The 16207-nt window shown below is 41.5% G+C and overlaps 1 pseudogene; it reads right to left on the reverse strand.

The window, feature by feature from the left end:
* Positions 1-2076: 2076 nt before the first annotated feature.
* LOC143640430 (ATP-dependent DNA helicase Q1 pseudogene) lies at positions 2077-7482 on the reverse strand (annotated as a pseudogene).
* Between the last annotated feature and the right edge of the window lie 8725 nt (positions 7483-16207).

Raw genomic sequence — 16207 nt, forward strand, 5'->3', positions numbered from 1 at the left:
TATCCAACAAAAAAACCTAGCCTGCACTTGCACGTATGCAACCGCTTCCTGCTCTGTTCCAAGGCATCCTGCCCTTCTGACCTCCCACCCCAGAAGACCAGCCTCACTGCCTATCACAGGCACTGCGGGTGACTGTGAATGACCATTGTCTCCCCTCCCCACTTATCGCTGCTAAATTGTGCCAGGGGTTAGAAATTGATTTATTGCTTGTTTGCTGTAAAAATTGGCCTTTATAAAAAGAAAAGCAATTTAAACAGTACCTTTCTGTTGAGTTTTTATTGCTTTTTAACCCTTCTCTTGGATGAAACAACCTGAGATTTTAGGCAGCAGTATGCCTCATTCCCTATCCAAAGAGCCATCTATCACTGGCACTAAGGCTTGGTGGCTGGAACATGCATGTTGGAATTAATAGAATAAGATTTCCCAGCTCAACCATTTACTAGCTTTATTATTCTTGGGCAAGGTGCTTCACCTTTCTAGGCCTCTCTGCACATGTTAAATGCTCAATAACTAGGAGCTACTATCATTGTTACTTGCACCTTTTCACCCAGAGATGTGTTCTACCCAGGCACATTTTTGCAAACCAGCTTCATCCAGACCTCTATCGACACCTAATCCCTTGAAGAGGTGCTCCAGAGCAAATGAGTAGCCTCACCCATATGTAGCAACCCATTCAAAATTTCTGTATTTGGAAGTCAAAATCCCCATTTGTTCTTAACAAGTGCAAATTACATGGGCAAAATGTAGGGCTGGGTGCTGGAGGAGACACACAAACATAAGACTTGTGAGCCTGGAAATGGCTCCTTCCTCATTCAAGTCTTCAAATGAGACCTCAGCTATAGAAAACACACTGAAGCACAGTCCCAATTCAGTCATGCCTGGACTCAATTTCTTTCTTTCCCAATACAGAAGTGATAATGATGTTAGTGGGGAAAGTATTAAATAAAATCCTAAGGATGATATTGGTTCAAATAATTTATTTACAGACATATTTTTCTAACACAAAATTGACCACTTATTATACAAGAAATCTTGTGCTACTTGTTTTATGTTTTTTCTCTAATATTTTTTAGTTTTAGATGAACACAATATCTTTATTTTTTATTTTTATGCAGTGCTGAGGATCAAACCCAGTGCCTCATACATACTAGGCGAGCACTCTACCACCGAGTCACAACCCCAGACCTGTTTTTATGTTTTAAATTTTAACATTTCACTTGTGATTTGGCCTTGGAGAGAATTTAACTTAATTTTTATCTATTTAGCCAAAAGGCATTCTAACAGACCAGATACATTTTTTATTGTAAAATCTCAGAAGCTTATAGTTTTATTTTACTGAAGTACAAATGTATCTGTATCTTATTTATTATCTTATTTGTATTGATGCCTATTCTCTTTCTGTTTGAACTTTACAGCTAAAATCTAAAGTCATCGACTTTATTCAGCTTAAAATATCTCTCACTTGTAGCAAGAAGCCTGTGTCAGCTTAATATTGCTATCAAAAAGGTAGTTGTGTCAAAAGAAAACAATACAATTAAGTATACTAAGGCTTAAGGAGCTTAAGAGGGTCAGGAACTGATTGTGAAGTATTTTATATTTATAAAATGTTGAATTAAAATTATTTACTTTCCCTATTTCATGTTATAAAATTATGTAATTCTTGATTCCCAATTTTGACAGGCCTTAAATGCTCATATCTTCAGAGATAAGCTCTGAAAATATAGCTCTCTTATATAAAGTATCAATGAAATTGTTCTTAAAATTAAACTATTGGGGCTGGGGCTGGGGCTGGGGCTCAGCAGTAGAGTACTTGCTAGCATGTGTGAGGCCCTGGGTTCAAACCTCAGCACCACATAAAAATAAGTAAATAAAAAAGGTATTGTGTCCAACTACAATTAAAACATAAATATTTTTAAAAATTAAACTATTAACCACAAAATTAATGGTGTATACATGAAGGAACTGTTGTTTTCATGGGAAATTTGTAACAGTCCTTTTAGGCATCATCAATTTTCTGAGCCCCTGTATTCTTAAAACCAGACTGTTAAAGCATGTTAGTAGACTTCTGGAAGTTACCTGAATTTTTCTTTCCTTTTATCAGCTTGTTCAGAATAAGATGTCTGAACCCTGAAGTGGCTCTGTGTGTGCTTGTTCACTTGTATAATAATAATGTGTGCTCCACTGTTCAGAGATTAGCTTTAGGTCCTATTTTCAAGTACTAAATGGTAGTATTAGCTGTAAAACTATCGTCTTCTTTAAGATACAGCTGCAGAAGAAAGTGTGTTATGATTTTCTCCAGGTCTTCCCAGGGAATACAGGAGCAAACACACCTGCTACTCTCTGTTTGGCTGCATCCTTTCCCATCCAAGAATCAATCCGTTTTAATAGAGTGAGTTTTTCATTCAGTTCTGCCTGTTTCAGGATCTTAATCAGATCTCTATAGTATTCTGTTATATTGCTATTTTCAAATGAAATGTCCTTACAAGCAGTTATCAGACATTTTATTACATGCTTCTGAGTTCTGCACTTCATTAAATGCTGAGCTATTAATACATTTGCTTATGTTTTAGCAGTATCTCATAAAACTTCTGTTGTCCCACATTTTCCATGACCACCATCAAACTTACTATGAATATATCTTCAAGGCCATAATACAAAATGCAGTTTGCTGCCATGTCATCTCAACATGTACATCCACTCTCTTGGTAATAATTTTCCATGGCTTTACTCATTGAATGATGAATAACAAACCTCACATCTGACTTATCAATTCCCACACCAAATGCAACCATTGCCACTACCACTTGAAGTTCATTAGCTGACCATCTTGTATGAACCTGGTCTTATCATCTGATTCCATATTGGCAGGTCAAGACCTGCATGGATTCCCATTCTGTAAACTAACAGTTACTTGTTCAGAGTCTTTCTGAGAAAAACAATATATTATTCCTGATTTCCTTTTGTATCTTCCATTAATGAGCTTGAATATATCCTCAATAAAATTTTCAGTGTTTGCTGAACCTCATAGTAAAGATTTGGATGAAGCTGTGAAAGTAAAATGCTTTTTAACATACAGAATTTTCTAAGCATCTTTCAAAACATGATTTTTGCAGTTTCAGTCAGCTCAGTTAGTGATGTGTTAGGGAACTGCTGCTTCAAGATACCAAGTGCCTTATGATCAGGTCTGAAATCACGTCTCCGCTAACTACAGCCGTGAACTTCATCCACAAAAGTTTTGAGTAAATCTCATCGCTTCATAGGCTTTCTCTAGCCTTGAGCTAAACAAGGCAAAAGTCTTTTGCAATCTTCTCTGGCATCACAGAAATTAGCTTTAAATTGGAGTTTTTATTTACCATTTCAGCATGAACCCATTTCACATCCTACTTAGAATTAGAAGCATTTAACATGTAACTGAAATTCTGAATTCTTTTGAAACCATTAAATGATCTTCCAGAAGAGAGATCAATGAGCGTAAATCACAAGTTTAAATGCATTTGAACATAATGCTAGTTACTGGTAGCATAAACTTTTTTTTTTAACATCCTGAAGGTATAAAAAAGAAGTACTTCCTTTCCAGCCATTGTTACACATTAATAGTTTCAAACTGTCTACAGTTTAAAGACATTTTGCAGAACATCTTTCACTTTACCAGACTATGGGAAATCTATATTCTAAGCAGGAGGTGAAGAATCACATTCATTGCTTACCCCAACATCAGAACCCTTTAAGCAGCACTTTCTGTGTTAGGGAAGATTTTTTTCTGAAGAAGCTTTTGTTGCTTTTCCATGAATTCTTAAGTTTGAATGTCTACTGCATGGAGTTCATTGGCTACAGAATTCAATTCCTCAGTTACAGCTCCTTGGCAGGGGACAGAAACCAATTCCTCTAGCTCTTGCTGAATCTCCCTGCTGCAGCAAGTTGGCCTGCAGCTTCTTTGGCTTCTCTGAATCTTTGGATAGGCTTGCTTGCAACTTTCTGTGGCAAGGGCACCAGCTCTTCAGCAGGATACCTGCTCCCTGAAATAAATGCCATTCTAAAACTGAGCTGGAGATCCGAATTTCTGTCTTTCTCTGCAGCTCTGCAAATCTTGGCCTGGATTCTTGACCCACAGAAATTATTCTGTTTAGACCACTGAGTTCATGCAATGTTGCTACTAAAAGGCACCAGCTTCTAATAGCTTATGGTCTAGTTAGAGAAGCATGACATGCCTACTCTATGTTAACCAACAATAGTATGTAGCATTTGGTGAATGGTATAAAAAAAGTGTTTTATTCCCATGGTGATCTCTGGTTAAGCTACATGTGGAATTCTTACTATGTAATGATGATCAATAAACCCTAAAATGCAGTATAGAGGGATTCATTTAAATTCAGATGATTGTTTAAAAAAATTAAACTTTATAGCAGACAATTATTGTGCTCTCTTTAGTCATGCATTAAACATGCAGAGGAGAGAAATTAATAGGTAGGACTTAAAAATCTATACCTGTGCAAAATTTACTATTGTCATTGTGTTAGCTTTGGCTGCCCAGAATCTAGGGAAAAGTATGGTTTTGATTCATTTTGACTCATCCACTGTGTACTTTTGCCTGAGTGAAGTCTCAGCCATAGTGCTCTGGGGTTCCCATTGAGAAATGATGACAGAAGAAGTCTGATGGTAAGCAGCTTAGTTTCAATTTGGGGAAAGCAAAGTATGGTAACTATAAAGATTCTTCTGGCCTCCCATAATCCTCTGCTAACTGTGTTATGGAAATGATGGTAATTACTACAAAGTCCCTGGTGATTCCTGTGTCTTTGGTGCTGTTCATTGTCAATTCACCTCGGTCAACCAGCTGTCTCATGGACTTGCCTTTTGTACCAAACCTTTAATGAAACTGGCATTTGTGTCAATAAACTTTAAGCCCATCTTGCTGAGATAATTATCTGGGTCACTCAAATTTCAGCTACTTCAAATAATTATAGCCTTTTAGCCCTGAATTTAAGGTGACAATTAAAGGAGAAGGAATCAGGGGTCCCCATGCCCAAGTCAATTAGAGAAAATGCTGGAAGGTCTTAGCTCAGGTCTCTGATTTGAATGTACAAGCCTCTGGCTATGTCAGGGACTTGCAGAGAATAAGTCACTCAGAAAATACACATTTGTTTGGCTGAACCATGATCTAATTTTCAGATACAACAGTTTTCCCATATTAGCAGTTAAGGGGAAAACTATCTCAAGAACATTATTGTCAGGACTGTTTTGTGGTACAATCGTACCAAGGATCACCAGAGTTCAGTTCCATTTCCCCTAAGAACAATAAATATAACACAAATCTCTGCATACATTTCAAAGCTATTCACACCCAGGGGCGAGAAGTGATTTTTACAGTCTCACTAGATTTCTTTTTTTTTTCCTATGGTTTAGTAAACTTTTGAAAGGGTGCCCTTTGGTCACTTCATTGTCCTCATATATATAATATGACAAAGTTCACTAATTACGAAAGACTCCTATTCTCATTTTGGTCAAAAGCTTGAAATGTTCAGGAAAAAGAAATCTCTGGAGACTAGGAAATTGTGACACTTAAATCCCTTTCCTTCCAGGACTAGAAAGACAAAGCACTTTATTAATCACCCCCACCCCCACCTCCATCTCCACCTGTCAACGTTTAAAACTGGAGACTAATGGTAGACAGGCTTCTCCTGCAGGTCGTAATTGCCTTTCCAACAGAGAAGCTATCTCCAAAGCAACCAAGATATGAGCTATGAATTCAAGCTGTGACTCTCTATGTAAATTGCTTGCAGTGAAATTGAAATCTCCCAGAAGAAAGCGGCACGGATTCAGTCTATTAAACGCTTTCCTATCTCAGATGCGGGGATGAGCTCTAGCAGCCACAAAACTGTCCACACTTCCTACACTGTGCATGGAGATAAGACCCGAGTACTTTACAACTTGGTCTTAAATTTGAAAAGAAATACTGCCATTATCAATAATATCATTCAATAACAATTTTTCATCATTTAAAACAACCTGACTGTGCACAGCTGCCCACATTAATACCAAAGTGAAATAATATTATTCCATGCAGTCTAACCGCACATTGGCTTTCATTTTTCCCACATTAGCTTAATCACATTTTTTTGTTCAAAGTATTTTTGGTCTTTGGCATGCCCTGAATGTGCAGTACTAAATATTCTCATAAATTGTCCTGTTTGTTTTCTTGTTTTAAATTATTTTTTAAATTTTTTAAATTGATTTTTTTTAAAAAAATAAATGACAGCAGAATGCATTACAATTCTTATTACACATATACAGCACAAATTTTCATATCTCTGGTTGTATATAAAGTATGTTCACACCAATTCGTGTCTTCATACATAATGATGTCCATCGCATTCCACCATCATTGCTAATCCCCTGCCCCTCCTTCTTCCTCCCACCCCCCCATCTAGAGTTTGTCTATTCCTCCCATGCTCTCCCTCCCTACCCCACTATGAATCATTCTCCTTATATCAGAGAAAACATTTGGCATTTGTTTTTTTAGCATTATCTTCTCCAAAGCCATCCATTTACCTGCAAATGCCATGATTTTATTCTCTTTTTATTGCTGAGTAATATTCCATTGTATGTATATGCCACATTTTTTTTTTTTTTTGCCATAACCCCCTCTACCCCAAACCAGGATCTAGGGCCAGATAATGTTTTATTGCATGAAGCTACATTATTATTTTTCAATTATTAAACAATTATTGCCTGGGGGATAAGATATATGACCCTTGAGGCACAAAATTTGGTAAACACTTGACATACATCATGGGATCATCAACACTGCATTTGACCCAACTCTTTTTTTAAATATTTATTCTTAAGTTTTAGGTGGACACAATATCTTTATTTTACATTTATGTGGTGCTGAGGATCAAACCTAGTGCCTCATGCATGCTAGGCGAGCACTCTACCACTGAACCACAACCCCAGCCCCCATTTGACCCAACTTTACAGAGACCATTCTTAGCCCCTCCCTCTCTTCCTTTCCCCACTTTCCTACCTTCATCACACTGAATAACTTTAGGCTTCCTTAAACTCTGCTTAGAAAAACAAAGGGTAGGAAAATAAACATAAGGGATACACACTGCGACAGTCCCCAGCACAATTCTTCCCTCTTTCTGTTACAATAGAACCCTGATTTGGGGCAGAGCAGATGGCTACTGGAATGGACTCTATCCCAACCTCCTGTAGAATCAGGGATGACATGAAACTTGTCAAGTCCACAGTTTCTTTAGTCAGTGTTTGGGAAACCCTTAAAATTTATCAGGCCCAGCCTCTTAGTCCCCTTTTCCTTCATCCTTTTCCCCATCGTGATGTCTAGTAGAGAGGATGGCAAGAGCTCCAACCACCTCTGGCTGCAGAGAGTTGAGGGCCATACCCTAGTGTGGCAGAGAACTCCACGGAACTAGCCCTGGACTACTCACCTTCCGTTCCTACTGTGAGTGCGAAGCACACTTCCATCTTGTTTAAAGCCACAATTACTTGGAGTGTCTGGAGTGGAATCTAATCTTAATTAAAGACACTCTCTGATTTTCATTAGCACGAGAGGCTGCTTTTCATTGTGTCTGCATTCAGCTCATGGAATCTTTAAGCAACTGGTAAGGTCATATGCTTAACAAATGTTTGACTAATTACATTATTAATTCCCTAAGAAAAGTCTCATTTTATTCATTCACTTAATGCCCAAAATATTAGAATTCTAACCAATGGAAACTAAAGAGCAACTCTTATTTTTTTTGTAAGCAACTTGTTCTCAAACTCTGGAATTTAGGCTCAGAAGTCTACTCTGGTGTGACTTCACTTCTAGAACTCACTTTGCTCATTTGTAAAATCGGGCTCTTATCTCAGGGGGTTGGAAAATGGGGAAGGAACAGAGCAAGAGGAAATCCAAATGGGTAAACCTCTGGCTCTACAAAGCTGTATTCCAAATAGCTCTACCCTTAGAATTCCACATAAGATTTTATTCAGAAGCTCCACTAAGGAAATGAGGATCTTAACAACCACTGAATCAGATCATCTATAAGATCCCTTACATGGTCATCATGAGGCAGGTGGAAGTACTGCTATAAGTTGAGCGAATGGGAGTGGCATTATCCTAAACATGTCATCTGAAAACATGAGCCCTCGAATAAACTTTTCTTCCCTAAAATTACTCTGGTCAGATCTTTTAGTTACAACAGCGAAAAAGCTGACTGAAACAGATGCACATTGAAGGTTATATATTGATTAACAATTACATATTACAATTAATCAGAGCAGATGTAGTCTGGATACATCTTGCCTCATTCATTCATGAAACATTTAACTAGAAGAAAGGAGAAGCAAGGTTGAGCAGTGCAGATTCCCACTTGCACAGCTGCTGTGGATGGGCCTGACTGGAGGTATTCATGCCCTGAGAGCATGACCTGGACCAGCCTTCTAGCTTCATCCCAGACAGGAAATGAACAGGGGTCCAGGAGCCAGGTGGCCCTGCTCTGGGTCTCAACTCTACCCTTTTGCCAAGTTTTTCTCCCTTTCTTGGATTGCTTCCTCTTCTTCAAATAAGTAAGTGGATGATCTTTAAAGCACTTTTAGTTCTGAAACTTCAGGTTTTAATGTGCAAGATTTGGGGAGTGGGGCAAGTTGGAATGCTTTGCCTCCTCTTATAGTGTGTTTCTGGATAGAGGCATCTATCCCCACTGGACACTTCTGGATTCCCTTTGCCCTTCTGTTCACACCCCAGCTGTGAAGGTGGAGATTCAAGTCGTTGGTAATTTGGGTGCAGGGGGCAGGATGAGTGGGCATGTTGGACTCCATCTTCTTGCTTGGCACAGGATTCAAGCAGCTGGTTTCCATTCTGCCTCCAAGAACAGCTGCCCTTCTCTAGGGTGGGCCTGCCTCCACCTGGCACTGCCTAGAATCACGCAGATGTTTCTCACCTGGGGACTCAGCACCACCAAGCCCTCTTGGCCACAGTCCAGTGACAATCTGGCCTGGCATCATTTCATTTCACACGCTGAATGCACAGTACAGCTGACCTGGTCGAGCTGGCCACTGATGTGGTTATGAGCCTTGAAACAGGGTCTCCATGTGTGACCCAGGCTGGCCTCCACGCCTGGGCTCGAGCGATCCTCTTGCCTCAGTCTTTCAGGGAGCTGGGACTTCAGGTGTACACCACCGTGCCTATCCTTCCCTGACTCTTTTATAAACAACCTTATGAAGGAAATGCTGTTATGACCCCATTTAATAGCTGAAGAAACTGAGACTCAGATTTTAAACACTTTGCCCAAGTTCTCACAACTGGGTGACAGCATCTACCTCTTAGGTACGAGAACTGTATGAGCAGCTGATGGATGTGTTTCTCAAGGTTGTGTCACCAGGCCTGACTGAGTGACCTGTGATGAAGTCTGTCTGGGAGGCAGCCCCCCATCAACAGCCTGATGGATACCAGGAGAAACTACCCTGGAAGTCACAGCTCCAAGAACTCTCAGTCTGTCCCCACTGGGTAGCAGCTGGTTGAGCAGAGGAGAGATGGGGCCTCCATGTGCCCTAGGAAACCTTCTCTCTGATGATGTGGGGCATGCATTTGGAGGGCTGGGGTGGGCAGGCTTGCAGTCTCACCAAGTTTCTCTCAAGAGGTGCAGCTCACCTGGGGGGCCCTCCAGAGGGTGGTCTCCATCCCTCCCTGTCAGAACAGGGAATGTCCACCTGACAAAGCTGTCAGCTGCAGTTAGAATGAACCCTAACTTAGGTGTCACCTCCTCAGGGATGTGTCTTCAATGGTCTAGATCAGCAGCTCTCAGCCCTGGTGACCCATTAAGATCCCAGAGGGATTTTTAAAAAGCAAAACAAAAGATGCCGGGGCCCCATCCGTTCCCTGGTAAATCAGAATCTCCAGGGTTAACCACAGCCAAGGCCATGGCTGGGAACCACTGCTCCAGACTAAGCTCATTCCTGCATCTCCCAGGCTCACATCCCCCTTGGATATCAGTTTCTAAACACCGCAGCCATCTTTACCTGGATGTCTGCATTTCCAAATAACCTTTGACCTCCAGGGAGCAGAGGTCACATTGTGCCCTCCCCTTCAGTGCCCAGCACAGTTCTTCACGTTCAGTAGCAATTTAAATAACATTTAGTGAATAAAATCAAATAGGGATAACTTAGAATTCAGGAATTTTTCCTTTAAAAATCTCAATATATTTTTACACTGAAAATTAAAGTCAAATAAATGTTTGCATGTATGCATTTCATAATCGAAAAATTCATTAATAGCTCACAAATTGCTAGTTACATTAAACCCTATGAGGTAGATACTACAGCCTACTTTTGACCTTGGGCAAGCTAATTAAATTCCAAGCCTTAGTTTCTTCATCTTTAAAGTAGGATGATGATTCCTTCCTCTCAAGGTTGTTAATGAAATAACTTTAGCATATAGCACATTGGCTCATAGTCAAGTTCAGGAGAGCGGCTATTATTGTCATTCCTCTCATATTACAGAGGCTTAACAGGTTCAGATAGATAAAGTAAATTGCCCAAGATCTCACGGGATTCGAAACCGAGGTCTTCTAAAGCTTCCCTGAATCTTATATTCTTTTATATGTCATGTCTAAAAACATTCTTTCTTTGAGCAAAAGGAGACATAGGCAAGCTCAGTTTTCCAGATGGGGAATGCAGGTCTCAGAGAGGTGATCTGTGTGGAAGTCACACAGACGGAGGCATCTGTTCAACGCAGGGAAGAGCATCGGGTTAGGCAGGCACCTGTGCATCTCTCCTCTGCTCCCCCATGGGCTACCTGTGGGCCTTCAGCCAGCCACACGCCACATCCTTTCCCCGTGCCTCAGTTTTTGCCTCTGCAGACTCAGGGGACTGATGAGATTATCATTAGATTGTCTCTACTCCGGGGCTGTGTGTGTGCTGTGTCTAGGGGCCCTCTGCATGGTGTATGCACAGCAGCATCTGCCCCAGGCCCAAGGACGGGAGATAATAAATCATCTTCCCTCCTTACCCAGAATGCCCCACTCTCCCAGGAGATGGGGAAAGAAGAGGCTGCCCCTGGACTGCAGGTCCTGTGAGCCACTCCCTCTCCCACCCTCCCCTCGCCAGGCTGCCTTATGCACTTCCTGAGCTGGGAAGTTCCAAGGAGCCCCAGGAGACTCAAGGGCTCAGGCTCTTCTTCTGGAGCATCCTGCAAGGTGGTAAAGAGCCACTAACACTAAGGAGTCTCTGACTTCTCCTTAATATCCCAAGGTGTCTGTCTCCTGTCAGTCAGAGAGTTCCCTTCTTCCAGGAGGAGTAGTTCTGGCTTTCCTCTAAGTTCGAGAACACAAAGAAACTAAGCAGAGAGTATATCAGAAACCAGACAAGTAAAAGGGGGCGGGGGAGAACCCTGATCAAAACAACACCAAAATATTTCTATCAATTATCTTTGAGGAGTGATATTTTTTTCTTTGGTGCTATTCTAGGATTTTATTTTTGTAGTAGTAGGTATTGCTTTTCCAAAGAGAAAATGTACACAACATGTTTTTATTTTTATTCAGGGAGAAGTTAACAAGGAGGTGAACTGCCTCAGCTTCTTCCTTTTATCTTTGTCCTTTGAGAATCAAAGTTGAGGTCTGGGAAAGGCTAGCACATGAGGACAAGCAGGACTCCCTTAGCTGACCTTGGCCACTGAGAGTCAGAAATTCACACCCACCTGGCACCTGCAAAGGGTTGTCCATGGACTGTCCATGGACTGTCCATGGACTGCCCCTGGCCAGGCATGATCTGCTCTCTGGGACTCCTCTCTTCTCCCTCAGCCACCTGTTCTTGTCATGAGCCGAGTGTTCAGGTCGGGACATCCATACTAAGTTACTGCTGACCAGAGACTTAAGCATTCTGCTCAGTAACTCATTATCTCATCCTCATGAATTTAGAAATAGTGGCTGTCCTTTATAGAGCTGCCTTCTGTGCCATTATTTTCACATACCCTCAGTCAACCTTTCATTTATTCACTCATCCAATATCTACTGACCTATAGAGAGCAGTATGGAGATTCCTCAGAAAACTTGGAATGGATTCACCATTTGACCCAGCTATCCCACTCCTTGGTTTATACCCAAAGCACTTAAAATCAGCATGCTACAGTGACATAGCTTCATCAATGTTTATAGAAGCTCAATTCCCAATATATGGAACCAATCTAGATGCCCTTCAATAGATGAAAGCATAAAGAAAATGTGGTACATATAATGGAATATAACTCAGCCTTAAAGAAAAATGAAATTAAAGCATTTGTTGGTAAATGGATGGAGCTGGAGACTATCATGCTAAGCCAATCCCAAAGAACCAAAGGCCAAATGTTTTCTCTGATACGCAGATGCTAATTCACAATAATAGGGGAAGGTGCTAGAGTAGAATAGAAGTAGTTTAGATTAGACAGAGGGGAGTGAAGGGAGGGGAGGGGGTTTAGGGGTGGGAAGATTGGTAGAATGAATCAGACATTGTGACCCTATGTGCATATATGATTACTCAACCTGTATAATTCTATATCACGTACAATCAGAAGAAAAAGAAGTTATACTCCATTTTGCATGATGTATCAAAATGCATTCCACTGTCAAGTATAATTATTGAAAACAAATTTTTAAAAAATCTAGTAACTTTCTGCATTAGACCAGGCATTATGCTATGCTTGGTGCTGAGGATGCAATATTGAGCAATAAATACAAAACACCCACCCTTAAAAAGTTAATAGATTTTGTTTTACATCCTCTCAAGAAATATGAATGGTTGACATGATTATTCTCTTTTTACAGACAAGAAAACTGAGGCTTAAACAAACTTAATCACTTGCTCAAGTTCACAGAGTCAGAAAGGAGCAGAGCCAAGATTTGTACCCAGATCTCTTTGAAGTCCAAAATGTGTACACTTTCTATACTACTATACTCCACCATCTCTTAGCAAACACAGGAGCGTTGGTTGTCAGGCCCTGCATTTCTGGAGTTTTATTTACTAAGCTGCACAACTGGAAGGCATGTCTTAAATTTCTTTATAGCTGTGCCTAGCACAGCATTGTTGCCTAAGAGATGCTTAAAACATAGACGAGCGACAACATTTGAACTCACTGGGAGCCCTAGACAGCTCACCTTCCCATCTACCTCTTTAGTCATCTCTATCTCTTGTTCACAGCCAGATTTTTTAAGAGATGCCTCCACGCTCCGTGTCAGCTTCCTCACATGCCATTCACCCCTCACCCACCGTCCCTGAGAAATGTTCCCTGCAAGAGAAGCAGTAACTTCTTCATCAGTAAACCCAGTGGGCACTACTCGATTCATTTTATTTGTCTTTCCAATGTGCAACTCTTGGAAATCCTGTTTTCCCAGCTTCAGGACTCCAGTTTTCCTCCTACTTCTCTGGCTGTCCCTCCTTGGTTCCTTTTTAATTACTCTTCCATTGCTCCTCAATAAACATGGGTCCCCCAGGGTGCCAGCGCAGACTGTCTTCTCCCCTTCCTCTTTCCACTCTCCCTGGACAACCACACTCCCCCTCATCCTCACATCTCTGCCCAGATCTCTCACCCACGATTTATACAGCGAACCTGAACTCAGTGGGATCCTGAAAAGCTGTCCTCCTTCCTGTGTCACATACAAGAACTAATGACACCCCTGTCACCCAGATAGAAGCCTCCTCCTTCTCTTTCACCTCCACATTCAATCTAGCACCAACCCCTGCCAGGTCTACTCCATGGGAGTATCTTTTATTATTCTCCTCTCTCTTTCACAACCACCACCTAATTTCAGGGCTCTGTCATTGTATCCTGTGGTCACTTCAACAGCCACCAACTGCTCCTATTTCCTTCAGTGAGTCTTGCTTCCTTCAGTCCAACCTCCATACTGCAGCTGGAAGAAGCTTTCAAAGACTGCAGACGCCATCACCACTTTTCTGCCTTCAGTTGTCTTATGGAGGTCCTTGATCTGAACTCACGTTACCATGGCTCAGAGGACTCAATGATCCAGCTCCTGCCTACCTTTCTGGCATCATTTTCTTCCACCCTCCACCCCACTCCTGTGTTCTATGCTCTGACTATATTAAAACAGATTGCAGTTCCTGTAGCCTGCCAGATTCTCCACCCCAATATATCTTTGCACTCACTGTTCCCTCGCCTTGGAAAGGCTTCCCTGACCCGCCTCTGTTCTCCAAGATCCGATTCAGGTGCAATCTCCTGCCGGAAGACTTCCCTCCACCCTCAGTCCTGGTGAGGGGTTGTCCTCTGGACTTCTATTCTGCCCACGCTTCCCTTACTCATGGTACCTAGTGCCCTGCTCTATAATATCCATGCTCTGTCCCCTCGACTTAGAGGATCCGAAGGGCAGCACTGTCTCTTTCCTCTTTGTACTTGCCATCTGCATTCTGCTATGATATTTGATATATAGATGCTCAATGGAAGGATGGGTGTGAAGGGGTCCGTGGGGGTGGATATGAACGTGTAGGTGATGAAAACTGGAGTTAAGGAGGCTGTCTACTCACACTCCCCAACTCCATCCTCCAGGAGTAGAAGTGGAGCCATGCAAAATGGCCCCAAAGCCCAGTGCCAAACAGAGTTCTGTGAGCTATCCGGGGAAAGCACACAGCACAGATGGAGACACAAAACAAATACAGTTTAATAACCAGCTACATTTTTTTTAAAATGGGTATGTCCAGGTTGACATGAAAAGAAACTCAGAAAGTACTGGCTTCTATTTAAATGGATATCCACAGCTACATTCTAAAGGGATGCAGAGGACAAAGTTTTGATCCAACGACCTAAGTGTTCCACTGGGCACAACTTGCACTACTGCAGAGCAAGCCACAGGACCTGTGACAAAAGGGAATCTCCTAAAATCTATCTAATCACCTGTTGAACAAGAAAAAACAAACCTATGGTTAATTAGTATGTTAAGAAAAGGAAGTGTTCAAAATCATCACTGAAATTGTACTGAAGGCCTCAGAATTCACGAAACCAACTGACCGCAACCAGAACAATGAAGACGATAATACAGAGTCCTACTGGGTGCTATGCACTGTGCTTCCCTTTCCCAGAACCCAGCGTTTCACATGACAGGCACCTGCACACCTCCTCTTTAATCTGATACCAAGTTCCCTATCTCAGCTCTAGTTTGGGGCAATTCAGATGAAAGTTTTCCAGAGGCAACCACTGAACACTTCCTGATGGAAACTGATTCTGCTCTTTGTCTAATAAAGATGTCTCTTCAGTGCCAAAATTGAGAGCTCCCTTCCCTTTCCCATTTTCTTCCCTTTCCTTTCCACATATTCACCTCCTCCTGTTCAGGACATTACAACTGTCCAGAAAAACTTTATTGCATATGAGGGCCAATCTTATTTCCAATTCTTTGCATCTGTGGCTGCCTGTCCCTTGAAGGCTTCCCACAAGGAACTCTATGGAACCCTCAAGTCTCTGTTCAAATACTAGTACCCTAGAGACACACTGGCTAATTAGTTGCTCAATACTTGCCACCAACTCTCTCCATCCCATCACCCTATTGTGTTTCTGCAGGATAAGACATAGAGGGGATCAATCAGGCTTCCTGAAAATTTTCTGTGACCCCTTGCTCTAGTTTGGAAAGTCCCCCCAAGACCTATGTGTTTAAGGCTTTGTCCTCTGTCATGGTACTATCGTGGGATCTCCTGGGGAGTTTTAGGTCACTGGAGGTATACTTTCCTCAAACCATTGTTATTTGTGTCTGTAATAGTAGCCAACCTAGAAGCCAAATAATCTGAAATTATCACATTTATTTACTTATTGTATGCTGCTGTTCTCCATTACTTCTACAAAATGAGATCTAAGAAGGTAGAAACCTTTACCCTTGATTACCACCGTATCAAGAACTCAGAACTGTACTTGGTAGATAATAAGGACACATTAGACAAAAATGTAATAAATATATGGTAAGTATTTGCAACAAGAATGAATAGATAAAAGCATGAGTGAGTCGCTGGTTCTCCTTGCTAACTCTCTGCCCAGGCTTTTCCTTGTACGTCCCTTTCTGTCCACCTCTCCCAGGCTTCGCAATACCAGAGGTGCTGCATCGTGCCCACATACTCCCCTGGCCTGAACATGGAAAACCAAGTTTTCTGGTTCAGGGGTTTGAACTTTTCCTTAGTGCTTTGTACACCCAGATGAGCTTCGAAAAGCCTTTTGACATAAGACCACACTTCAAAGAAAGTCACC

The sequence above is a fragment of the Callospermophilus lateralis genome, unplaced genomic scaffold, assembly GCF_048772815.1.
Source record: "Callospermophilus lateralis isolate mCalLat2 unplaced genomic scaffold, mCalLat2.hap1 Scaffold_2476, whole genome shotgun sequence".
Classification (NCBI taxonomy): domain Eukaryota; kingdom Metazoa; phylum Chordata; class Mammalia; order Rodentia; family Sciuridae; genus Callospermophilus; species Callospermophilus lateralis.